Here is a 13679-nt window from a genome sequence, read left to right as displayed (position 1 = left end):
TGTTATCATTCAAACGGGACTGATACAGAACTTTTCAAAGCTTCTGCTTCTGAGGTTTACACGTGCTGCTATGCGTAAGCCGGAAACTGATCATCACCATCTTTACATCACTTTGTGAAGTCATAACAATGGTGTTATGCATCTAGGGTTTTACAGGCAGTCCCAATTTCACATATTTAACACATTCTCCTGCCAAGAACCAAATACTTTATTTCAAAAATAAAATTACACTTCAGAACATAATATGGTAACCAGAGCCGAACCTAAGCTCCCACAATAACAACCAGAAAACTGGACAAAGTATATGAAGTAACTGTTTTCAGACACAGAAGGGGCTAGAGTCCCTGAAAGAAGGGAAGCAAACTAGGAGGACCCCAGGCTGCGTCAGCTCTTCGCCTGGAGGCACTTTCTGAAATGTGGTGCTGGGAGGGGGACCCAAGCAGACCATGGTGGTCCTGCCGAGGCAAAGGCACCAGGAGTTCACGGAAGACGAGGTGCCTGGAAACACCAGAAAAATAAATGAAATGAAGAGCTATATAGCTATTATAAGCCAGTGGTGATGACAACTTACTAGGATATACTCAATCCAAAAGAAGACTGGAGAAGAAAAAAGCAACAAGGAAACAAATAATACATACGAGATTTAAATCCAACTAAATTGGTAATTATTCAAGTGTAAATGGTCTAAATAGTCTAATTACAAGGCAGAGGTCAGAGAACAGACATACCATGCAAACACCAATATTAAGAAAGCTCGAGTGATTATAACAATATTAGACAAAGTAGACGTCAGAACAAATATATTATTACCAGGACAGACTTCTCATCATGATAAAAGTGGTAGATTCATCAAGATGACATAACAATCATAATGTGTGTGTACTGGGAATTCCCTGGCGGTAAGTGGTTAGGGGTCCATGCTTCCACTGCAGGGGGCACAGGTTCAATCTCTGGTCGGGGGACTAAGATCCCGCAAGCTGCATGGTACGACCAAAAAACAAAAAAATACCGTGTGTACCTATCACAGGAGATGCAACAATGCCTCTCCTAGGCACTTACCAAAGAGAAATGACAGCATTTGTTCACAACAAGACTTGATGAAAAATATCCATAGCAGCTTTACTCATAATTTCCCTGAACTGGAAACAACCCGATGTCCATGAAAAGTGAAGTGTGTTAATAAGTCCATACATTGGAATACTATTCAGCAATAAAAGAAACAAAAACCCCAACACAAGCAACATGATAATGAACCTCAAGGAAGAACATGGTGCTGAGGCAAAGGGGCCAGACCCAAAAGAGTGCATAGGATTTGATTCTATTGATAGGATGTTCTAGAAAAGGCAAATATAATCTATTGTGACTGGAAGCAGAAGCAGATCAGTGTTTGCCTGGGGCTGGGTGGGATGAGCTATTTAGAAACGGGCCCAGAGTGTACTTTTTAAAGTGATGGAAATGGTCCATATATGGATCGTGGTAACAGGTACGCGGGTGCACACTTTTGTCAAAACTCAAACTCTATACTTAAATTGGATGTATTTTATTGTGAGTGTTTTATACCTCAATAAAATTGCTTTTTAAAAGAACAAAAGCATACAGCATATTTATCAGTAAACAAAGAAAAATTAAGTAACAACTGGATCCTTAGACATGTGGTATCTCACGAGAAGGAAATCAGGCATATTCTGAAAGAGATAAGCTAAAAAGTTAACACTAGAAGAAAAGGGCCCAAATCAATGTTCCCAATAAGCTATCCTATTTCAAGTTCTCTTCCATCACCAATTCTGAACCCACTTCTTGGTTTAAAAGTAGAAGCCACAAAACAAACCTAATTTCAATCTTCTGAAATAGTCATAGATTATATGGTAAGCAAATGAATTCTGAAAGAGCAAACTTTGAAGACAATGAATTAAAAAATAAAATCAAAGCAGTGAAATATTTCCAGTAAGGAAAAAAAAAAAAGATTTCTTTGGAGAGTAAGTGCCTCTTACAAGGGAAGAAAGAATATGTGTGCTTCTTGAAGAAGCTGTCCTAGTTGCTCTCACTGTGTTCTACTGTTATAAACAGTCTCTTTGAGGGACTAAAGCAATTCTCTCTGCCCCCACCTCCATCCACACTTTGCTGGGATTTCTCTTGGAAACCACCAAATCACAAGAATCTTCTCTGTTCATCAGCGAGCAGAGTTGGGACAAAGCTCTGAACTCTAAGGCTGACCTAAAAGCATCACGCAGAACACAGAGCGGGTGTGACAATACTCTTCAGCAGACGGCCCACTGTGCAAAGCAAGCAAGTCACCTTAATTCCGAGATGCATGAACACAGTCATCGCCCTACACCCTCAGGCTCTTGCCTGAGCCTTTCTTTCACCTTCTGACCCCAGCTGAACCCAAGCACATGGTACCCTGCAAGCCCCTGTGCCTCCCACCCGCTTTTGTACCACAGCACAATTCACTGCAAATCTATCCTCCCATCTTCAGATGACTTCTCACCACCTCCACTGCTGGCCGCTGGTCCCAAAGCCGGGATCATCTCTTGCTGAGCGCTGCAGCATCTCCTGCTTCTTGCTTCCACAGCACCGAGACGATGCTGCATGAGCACTTGAGTCAGGGTGTGCCGCCCCAGTGCTCAAACTTTCCTGTGCCCCATCCCAGGACCAGTAAAAGTGGAGATCCTCGTGATTGCCTAAAAAGCCTCGCCAACCACCCCCCACCTGTCTCGCGGTCCCTCGCACTCAGCCCCTTGGCTGCAGCCACCTTGCTCTTCCTCCACCACGTGGTTCCAGTCTTAGGGTCTCTGCCCTGCTGAGCCCTCTGCCTGGACCCACTTCCCCCCAGTACACAGGGGCTCAGCCCTCACACCTCCCCAGGACGCTGTTCAACCGTCCCTTTATAAGTGGTGCCTTCTCCAAACACCCTTTTGAAACTGCCGCACATACCGGCAAGCCCTGCCCCCCTCTGGCCTCTACAATTCTCCACAACATTTACTACTGTGCGGACAGTGTGTATTCGTTGGTCTGTCTCCCGCCCCCCCCCCCCAACCCCCCGGTAGAATGTTAGCTCCAGGGACTTCCCTGGTGGTCCAGTGGCTAAGTGCAGGGGGGCCCGGGTTCGATCCCTGGTCAGGGCACTAGATCCCACATGCCACAACTAAGAGTTCGCATGCTGCAACTAAAAGATCCCACGTGCCACAACTAAGACCCAGCGCAGCCAAATAAATAATTAAATAAGTATATTAAACAAAGAATGTCAGCTCCATAGGGGCACCCATAGCAGTACTACTCACGGATGCATGGTACACAGTGAAAGTCACTGAACGAATGACGGAATTTTTAGTAGATTTCAAACAAAGCCCGAGAACCACCTCATAGCATATCTCTACATTTCCTGGTCTTGACTTTGACTAGAAGTAGGAATACTAAAATAAATCAAAAATAATGTATAAAACCCTCAGAAAAGGTATCTCCCAAAGAGCTAAAACCAGGGGATATTAATGACAGTGCACTGCCACCTGGAATTTCAGGCGTTTGGGGCTCCTAAAGTCCTAAACCCGCCCAATCATCCCTCTACTGTCAGTTCAAAAAGCTGACGGTCAACTTTTCCAGTAGAGGTGATGTTTCCTGGGTCCTTAGAACTCTCTAGGAATATATATTAAGACCCCAGCTTTGCTAATATTGCTAGAGCATGTAGCATTTTCCCTTAATTATGTGGACCCAGGCAACGAGACAGCTACAAAGTTGAGTCAGTTGCAGATGTTGGCTGATTGGCTAGACTTTCCTTTTGGCTAAGAGTGGTTTCCCCACACTTGCCGTGGGATCTAAACTCATGGCTCTGAAACATCACCAGTAGCCCCTTCCAAGAATTTCGGAGACTTCTGGGCAGTAGTAAACACTCCTTACAGCTGTCTGATACTGGCATGCCAGAGGTCTGTGGGTTTCACATCCATCCTTTTGCAGAGTGAGCTGGTGGCAGGTGGAAAGTCCTCTGTGGCCTGACGCTGTTCTAGTCTCCCCTATGTGCTGTTTTGTTTAATAAGACATTTCCAGTGGAGCACTTAATATATATTAGATTCTCAATGTCTCATTCAACAAAGCACATAAAGCAGAGACCTGTGCACTGCCCCCAAATTCTGGATTTTAGTATCATGATATATTAACTAGGAATTGTATAGTTTATATGCTTTTTTAAAAAACAAACTCCAGCACTACTTACAATAGCCAAGACATGGAAGCAGCCTAAATGTCCGTCCACAGATGAATGGATAAAGATGATGTGGTATATATCAATATATACACAATGGTATATTATGCAGCCATAAAAAAGAATGAAATAATGCCATTTGCAGCAACATGGACGGACCTAGAGATGATCATACTAAGTGAAGTGAGTCAGACAGAGAAAGACAAATATTACATGGTATCACTTATACATGGAATCTAAAAAAAATGATACAAATGAACTGATTTACAAAACAGAAATAGACTCACAGACATAGAAAACAAACTTATGGCTACCGAAGGAGAAACGTGGGGAGGGATAAATTAGGAGTTTGGGATTAACAGATACACACCATTATATATAAAATAGATAAACACAAGGACCTACTGTATGGCACAGGGAACTACATTCAGTATCTTGTAATAACCTATAATGGAAAAGAATCTGAAAAACAATACATATATGTATAGCTGAATCACTTTGCTGTACACCTGAAACTAACACAACATTCTATCAACTATACTTCAATTAAAAAAAAACCCAGGGCTTCCCTGGTGGCGCAGTGGTTGAGAATCTGCCTGCCAATGCAGGGGACACGGGTTCGAGCCCTGGTCTGGGAAGATCCCACATGCCGCGGAGCAACTAGGCCCGTGAGCCACAACTACTGAGCCTGCGCGTCTGGAGCCTGTGCTCCGCAACGAAAGGCCACGATAGTGAGGCCCACGCACCGCGATGAAGAGTGGCCCCCACTTGCCGCAGCTAGAGGAAGCCCTCGCACAGAAACGAAGACCCAACACAGCCAAAACTAAATAAATAAATAAATAAATAAATAATAATTTAAAAAAAAGAACTTTGTAAGGTAGCAATTTCTGTCTTTCCAATGTATCCTTTTTATAATGAAACATACATTTTTTTTTCAAAGTCCATGGCAAGTATATTTCTTATGCCTTAGCCCCAAACGCCAAATATAATTTATGCATTCTTTCAACCCGAATGTTCTTTGAAAGCATGCTAAATATGTTTGAGACCAACGTTAATAAATATTTAAGAAATTAAAGTGAAAAGTAAAAATCGAAAAGAAAAGGCACCAGTCTGGAAAGAAAGGAGTACATTTGTTTTTATTCAGAGACAGGATCTTACATGTAGAAAATCCTGAAGAACTCACACACATACACACATACACAAATCTACTAGAACTAATAAATTAGTTCAGCAAGATTGTAGGATACAAGATCACCATACAAAATCCAATTCTATTTCCATGTACTAGCAATGAACAACCAAAAATGAAATTAAAGAAACAATTTCATCCATAATAGCATCAAAAACATTAAAATATTTGTGAATAAATTTAAGAAGACACATAAGACTGAAAACTACAAAGCACTGCTGAGAGAAATTAGGGACGACGTAAACAACTGTAGAGACATTTCATTCATGGATTGGAAGACTTAATGTTGTTAAAATGACAGTTGTCTCCAAATCTATACATTCAACAAAATCCCTACCAAAATCTGAGTAGGCTTTTTTTTGAGGGGGGGCAGAAATTGAAAAACTGATGCTAAAATTCATATGGAAATGCAAAGGATCCAGAAGAGCCAAACACAAGTTTGAAAAAAAAAAGAAAGAAAAGAATAAAGTGAGAAGATTTTTATTTCCTGATTTCAAACCTTACTATAAAGCTACAGTAATCAAGACACTGTGGGACCAGCATAAGGACAGACATATACATCCACAGAACAAAACTAAGAGTCCAGAAATAAGTCCTTAAGTTTATGGTCAATCAATTTTCAACAAAGGTGCCAAGACAATCCAACGGGGGAAGAAAACGTTTTAATCTTCAAACAAAAAAACAAACATTTTTCAGACAACTAGATAGCCACATGCAAAAAAAGATGAATTTAGACTCTTACCTCACGTTATACATAACAACTCAAAAATCAAACAAAGACCTAAGAGCTAAAATGCTAAAACACTTCTAGAAGAAAAAGAGAAAAAAATCTTTGGGGAATTCAGTTAGGCAAAAAGTTCTTAGATAAGACACTAAAATTCATTCCAAAAAGTTGTAAACTGGACTTCAAAATTAAAACCTTCTGTACTTCAAAAGTCACTATGAAGAAAATGAAAAAGAAGCCACTGACTGGGAGGAAGTATTTGTGAATTATACACATGATAAATAACATAAATAAAGACAATCAATTTTTTAAATGGGCATAAGATTTAAATAGATATTTCACCAAAGAAGATATAAGAATGGCTAATCACCACAAACATGTCCAATATCACTAACTGTTAGGGAAATGCAAATCAAGACCCCAATGAAGCACCACTTCACACCCACTAGGAAGGCTAGAATCAAAGACAACAGCAAGTGTTGATGAGGCTATGGCAAACCCGGAACTCTCATAAAATGATGGTGAGAATGTAAATGTAGTATAATTTAGAAAGCAACTAGTGATTCCTTAGAAAGTTAAACATGAATTCACCATACAGCCCAGCAATTCCACTCCTAGTTACATACCCAGGAGAAATGAAAACATACATCCACACTTGTACGTGAATGTGAACACAGCAGCATCGTTTGTAATAGACCAAAAGTGGGAATAATTCAAATGTCCATCAACTGGCGAAGGGATAAACAAAATGTGGTCTATCCACGTAATGGAATATTATTCAGCAACAAAAGGGAACGAGAGACCGGAACACACAACGTGGATCAACCTCCAAAACCTGGTGTTAAATGAAAGAAGCCATGTGCAAAAGACAAACAGTCTACAACCTGTAAGATTCCACTCATATGAAATGTTCAGAAAAGGAAAATTACTATAGAGACAGAAAGCAGATTATTGGTTGCCTGGGGATGGGAGCAGGAAGTGACTACAAGTGGGCACAGGGGGTCTCTTTGACACATGGAAATGTTTTAAAATTAGACTGTGGTGCTGGCTGCACAACTCAGAGTTTACTAAAACTCATCAAATTTACACTCATAGTGAGTGAATTTTATAACATGTAATAGCATGCCTCGATAAAGCTGTTTTTCAAAGAGTAAAAGTTGCAAAATTTTGTTTTGACCAAAACCATGTTTCAAAGACACCAATTCTCACACGAATTCAAAAAGATCAATATTCAGACTCTGGATTAAGCTCTGAAGTCAGTGTGAGAAAATGAAATGTCTTCCATGGCAATAATGATGTGACGTCATAGTACTTTAACCATGATGTTCTTTATATATGAGAGTAACATTTGCATACTTTATGAATTAAGCATCTATTTTGGAGTCTCCTTATAATCGGAAACATCCTTCTCTAACAGGAGAGGGTATGCAGTCAGAGAAGTGAGTAGATTGTCAACAGACAGATGGAATTTATCAAATGTTATGTGCCCCACTTGCATATGATGAAATTATTTCAGTATATCACAGAAGAAAATGGTAGCAAAACATCTTAACCATACAAATTGATTTTAACCGACAAATTGATTTTACTGTCTATTTGATAACCAGTATCCCTTTAAAACCATTCTTTCAATGAGCCAAACCCAGGACACTTGTCAATCTCTAAATGAGTAAGTTTTACTGACAGCAAATTAGGAATCCACTTCATTGATGTCCGTTAAGACGTATGGTTTCTATGTAAGGATGAGGAAGATAAAGGCAGCTGTCATTTACTTAACCTTTTTTATTCTGGAAACCGGCAATTAAAAACAAAGAAGTTAAGCATTGATCCTGCTCTATTAGTCTTCTATTGCTGTGTAACAAATATCCACAAACTCAGTGACTTAAAAACACCACTAATAAATACCTCCCAGTTCTGGAGGTCAGAAGTCCTGGCTGGCTCTGCTGGGTTTTCTGCCTAGGGGCTCACAAAGCCAGAATCAAGGTGCTGGCAACCTGGGTTCTTATCTAGAGGCTCCAGGGAGGAATCTGCTCCCAAACTCATTCATGCTGTTGGCAGAATGCAGTTCCGAGGGCTGTAGGACTGAGGTCCCCGTTCCCTTGCTGCCTGCCAAGGAGGAGGGGTCACCCTCAGCTCCTCGACACACTCACAATCCTTCTCATGGGGCCCCCTCCACCTGCAAAGTTGCCAAGGGTGCGTCCCACCTTTCTCCTGCTTCAATCTCTCTGACTTCTGCTGCCGGCCTGAGGACATTCTCTGCTTTTAAAGGGCTGGTGTGAGCAAATTCAACCCACCCAGAACACAACCTTAATTATATCTGCAAAATCTCTTTCAGCGGGTTACCCCTGGGAGTAACCCCTGGAGGCTTTTAAAAGTCACGGGAGACGTCGCAGAAATCTGCCAACCGCACCTGACTGTCTTTACAGGCAAATATATAGCGCAAGTGGATGAGTAAAAAGCAGTCAACGTGGAAGGAATGGCATGATTAGCAAACTCACTGCTTCCTAACTTCCTAATAAAATAATCGATTTATGCAGAGATCGTCAGTGAAAATGAAACGAATGGCAGATGACAGCTGAATGAGGAGCCGGAGAGCTGAGCGCACCTGAGCCCACTTTAGAGAAGTGACGGACGGCAGAGCGGCCCCTACGTGTCATGTGCCTCTTGCTACAAAGTCCGAACCTAACACGCTAATCCAGCTGTTGGAGCTGGCTTTCAGCTCATAGGAAATTTAGGAAGCAGAAGTGCAATTTAAATGACACCACGAAAAAGCAAACAGAGAAATCCAGAATGTGGAACACTCTACAGCCGGCCCAGTTTCTTCAATACGTCAATTACCTGGGGGTGGGGGTGGGGTGGGGGGCTGTTCTGGATTAATGGGATGTTATTACCAATTACAATACAAGAACAATATTTGGATCCTGATTCAAAAAACACAAGAGTAAAAGGACATTTTAAAGTTAATCAGAAAAACCTGAATATGGACTCAGTATTAAAGTAAGAATCATCATTTTCATTGGTTGGCATAAAGGTCTTAAGGTTGTATGAGAAAACATTCAGGTTTTTTAGAGACGCACATAGGGCTGAAATGCTACGAGGGGTTTGCTAATTGCTTTAAAATATTCCGGCAACCACAAGAAGAGGGGATGGACAAAGCAGGTACACAAAATGTTGAAACATACCGAATCTGGCTGATGTATATGCATGGGGGCTCATTGTTCTGGTCCACTTTTACCCCGGACTAAACATTTTTATAATAAACGATTTCATTTAAGAGATTTCATTCATTGAGCATCTGCTGAGAATCAATCACTGTGCTCAGGGCTTCGCATCCACTTCCTGCTGGATCCTCACTACGGCCTTATGAAGCAGGTACCATTTGTATCCCCACTTTTATAGCTAAGAATATGAAACGACGACCAGTGTGGGGTGTAGCCGACAGGCCTGCCAATTGCCCGCCACCCCAGCGAAGCCTCAGAGGCCAAGGAAATGAAAGATTTCTACATTTTTTGGTTTCACAAAGCAGTCTGACAAGTCGCCTGCAGCCCGCGTTGGAGGGCGATCCCCCAAACCATGCGCCAACCGCAGCACAGGGGATGCTGGAAGGTTCGGAAGGAGACAAAAGGCGGAGACAGGTAGAGGGTGAAAGAGAAACAGAGGGACCACAGAAAAGCAACAAGGTGGAAACACACGGAGACAGTCACGGAAAGGGGCGGAGGGAAGAGATGGGGAGACAGTGGGGAAGAGGGATGTGCTTGAAGGGGGATGTCACAGACCTAGAGTCAGACAAAGCTACTGCAACCTTGGTCCACCTTCCACTCTGCCCCACCCCTCACACCAACCAGAAAACGGGAACGCCTCGGAGCAAAGGAGGGACCAGACACGTTCAGTATAGAGCTCTGTCCACGTGTAGTTACAGATCCGTGTCAGGCACGGTTACCTTGTCCTCTCTCCCCATCCCCCAGCCCCCATCCCGTGACCTTCTCCCCAGACAGCTCACCAGCTCCAAGCTCAGAGCCAGGAGGAAGGGAAGGAGGAGTTATTTATTTATCTAAACCATGTTTCAGTTTTTTAACGGCCTAACTGAGATAAAAGTCACAGACCCTCAGTGCCCAGCAAAGCTGTTCTCAGCGGGGAAAGTCTGTGAGGCTGAAGTTAATAGCACGAGGGCCAAGTTAATGCCACTAGGGGGTTCAGATCAGAGGCTCCTGGAGGCGGCTTCAGGTGACGGTTTAATCACAACGGAAAAAACGGGTCTGGGGTTTGCAACGTGTGACTGGGGGGGTGGGGGGAGTGGGGATGGCAGAAAGGGGTTACAGGAGGGAGCGTGGGGAGCAGAAAACACAAAGGAAGACAGAATCCTCAAACAGAATCCTCAATGCCTTTCAGAGACTGGAACTAGACCTGCAGAGGAGGGCAGCCCTGTCACACCGACCCCCCACCCCGCCCCGGGCATGTTAATAACACGGAACCACTTGCTCAAATTACACGTTAAAAAACACCTTCTTGGCCTTCCCTGGTGGCGCAGTGGTTACGAATCCGCCTGCCAACGCAGGGGACACGGGTTCGAGCCCTGGTCCCGGAAGATCCCACATGCCGCGGAGCAACTAAGCCTGTGCGCCACAACTACTGAGACTGCGCTCTAGAGCCCGCGAGCCACAACTACTGAGCCCGCGTGCCACAACTACTGAAGCCCGCGCACCCTAGAGCCCGTGCTCCACAATAAGAGAAGCCACCACAATGAGAGGCCTGCGCACTGTAACAAAGAGTAGCCCCCGCTCACCGCAACTAGAGGAAGCCAGTGCGCAGCAATGAAGACCCAACACAGCCAAAAATAAAATAAAATAAAAAATAAAATAAATTAAATTAAAAAAAAAAACTGTAAATGACGCCTGCCCTCAAAAAATGCCCTGGGGTAGGGCATAGGCAAGGAAATTCAACACATGACAAATTTTTCAAGAACTCAATATGAAGAGGGAAGGTGTAGTCACTCTTTAAAAAAAAAAGGAAAAGAAAAAAAAGGACATGCCTAAAGTTCACTATAAGGAATTCTTAGCCATATGCAAATCCAACGTCCAAAAAGGTTTCAGCTCACACCAGTCAAATGACCATCAGCAAAAAGTCTACAAACTATAAATGCTGAAGGGCTTGTAGAGAACTGTGTACCTTCTAGCTGCTGGTGGGATGTAAAGTGGTAACAGCACTAACACAAACTGAATGGAGCTGCTTTAAAAGGTAAAAATTCAGCTACCATATGATGCGGCAGGGCACCTTTTGGGCCTATAACCTAAGGCCACCAGAATCGGAAAGACAGAGGCAGGCAAATGTGCACTGCAGCAATATTGAAATAGCCAAGATATGGAAGCAAAAAAAAGGTCCATAAACAGATGAATGGACAAAGAAGAAGTGGTATATAGACAGAATGGAATATAAGTCACGAAAAAAAATAAAAGAATGGCATATGCAGCACCACACATGAGCCTAGAGATAATCACACAACGTGAAGTAAATCAGAATGCGAAAGACAAATGCCTTTTGATATCACTTATGTTATCTGAAAATTCATAAAAATGAACATATTTCCACAGAGAAAGGCAATCTCAGATTGAGAAGACAAACTTATGGTTAAGCCAAAGAAAAGGTGTGAGGAATGGATAAATTAGGATATTGGGGTTAACACACATATACTAATACGTATAAAATATATAATCCCCAAAGACCTATGGAATACCAAGAGTGGTCTACTCAACACTCTGTAATAACCTACATGGAAAAGAACCCAAAGATCAATAGATATATGTATATGTGTAAATGAACAAGATTCTGTACACCTAGAAAAAAAGACATTTTTCAATCAAGTTTGCTCTGATAAAAACTACAACTTAAAGACACAGACAAGAATTAAGGAGGCTAAAACTTATGGGGGTTTGTCCTGGCACATTCCACTCTAATCTGCAACCTAAAAGCACAACTTGCAGCAAGGTTCTGTTTCCCTAGCAAGCAGAGTTGGCAACGTAGAAGTCTTCCCACCCTAAGGCCGTTTCCTCAAACAGCAGCTCAAATCTACTGCTAATGGTCACTAATAGTCACAAGGACTGCAGGGCTGTAAATGACTCATGCCCTCAAAAAATATCCTGGGGCAGGGAATGGCCAAAAAATCCAAACGCGGCAAATTTTTCAAGAAGGCAATTAGAAGTTGTAAGTTTAGCTCAATCTTAAAAAAAAATGAAAAGGACATTGATAAACGCAAAACATCAGGAATTCTCAGACGCATGGAAACCCAATCTACACAAAGGTATCACCTCACACCAGTCAGAATGACCATCAGCAAAAAGTCAACAAACAATAGATGTTGAAGAAGTTGTGGAGAACAGCATAACCTCTCGGTCTAAGTGGGATGTAAACTGGTAACAGCCAATAATAGGAACAGAATGGCAGTGTGTTTAAAGGTAAAAAGTGAGTCACCATATGATCTGGAAGGCCCACTATTGGGCCTGTCACCTGTGAAAGCCAGAATCCAAAAGACACGGGATGGAAAATCGTGTATTGCAGCAGTATTTACAATAGGCAAGACATGGAAGCAAACAAAATGCCCATCAACAGATAAATGGACAAAGAAGAAGTGGTATACGTACCGAATGGAATAGTAGCCTCGGGAAAAAAATGAACAATGCCGTTTACAGGACTACAGATGAGCCTAGAAATAATCATATTAGGTTAAGTCAGTCAAAAGGGAATGACAAATATCCTATGATATCATTTATACATGTTATCCTAAGATTGCTACCAATGAACATATTTCCACAGAAAAAGACACTCACAGACTTATAAAACAAACTAATGGTTAACCAAAATGAAAGGTGGGAGGATGGATAATTTAGGACTAAGGGGCTAACATACATAGATTAATGTATGTTAAATGTATATAAACATATAACATATAAACTATATGAATTATATAATCACTAATACATAGAAAATATATAATGACAAAACACCTACCAAATACCAAGGGAGGTCTACTCAACATTCTGTAATAACATACATGGTAACAGGATCCGAAGATGAACAGACATATGCATGAATCATTGAGCAGATTCTGTACAGCCAAACAATCACAACACTCTAATCAAATTTACTCCGATAAGAAATAGAAATTAAATTTAAAAAACAAACATAAGTAAGGAGACATAAACTTCTGGGGGCTTGTCCCAGCACATTCCACTCTAATTTACAACCTTGGAACGCTACCTCCAGGAAGACTCTGTTGCCCTAGTAACAAGAGTTGAGAACGAAATAATGCTGCCACCTTGTGGCTCTTTCCCACAACAGCAGCTTTAAACCCAGTGCTAATGGTAGCTTAATAGTCACAAGGACTGCTGGGCTGTAAATGACGCCTGCCCTCAAAAAATGCCCTGGGGTAGGGAATAGGCAAGGAAATTCAACACATGACAAATTTTTCAAGACGTCAATATGAAGAGGGAAGTTGTAGTCACTCTTTAAAAAAAAGGAAAAGAAAAAAAAGGACATGCCTAAAGCTCAGTATAAGGAATTATTAGCCACATGCAAAT

At 41.9% G+C, this 13679-nt stretch overlaps 1 long non-coding RNA gene across 1 annotated transcript in view; it reads right to left on the bottom strand.

The window, feature by feature from the left end:
• LOC309621925 overlaps nucleotides 1-12942 on the bottom strand; it is a 120390-nt gene extending 107448 nt beyond the window's left edge. Inside the window, exon 1 of the long non-coding RNA XR_014240337.1 lies at nucleotides 12744-12942. This is a non-coding gene — a long non-coding RNA (uncharacterized lncRNA). The remainder of the gene's footprint in view (nucleotides 1-12743) is intronic.
• Nucleotides 12943-13679: the final 737 nt, after the last annotated feature.

Source organism: Balaenoptera borealis, assembly GCF_965194805.1.
Source record: "Balaenoptera borealis genome assembly, contig: HAP1_SCAFFOLD_1201, whole genome shotgun sequence".
NCBI classification, from domain to species: domain Eukaryota; kingdom Metazoa; phylum Chordata; class Mammalia; order Artiodactyla; family Balaenopteridae; genus Balaenoptera; species Balaenoptera borealis.
This window is presented reverse-complemented; position numbering and strand designations above follow the sequence as displayed.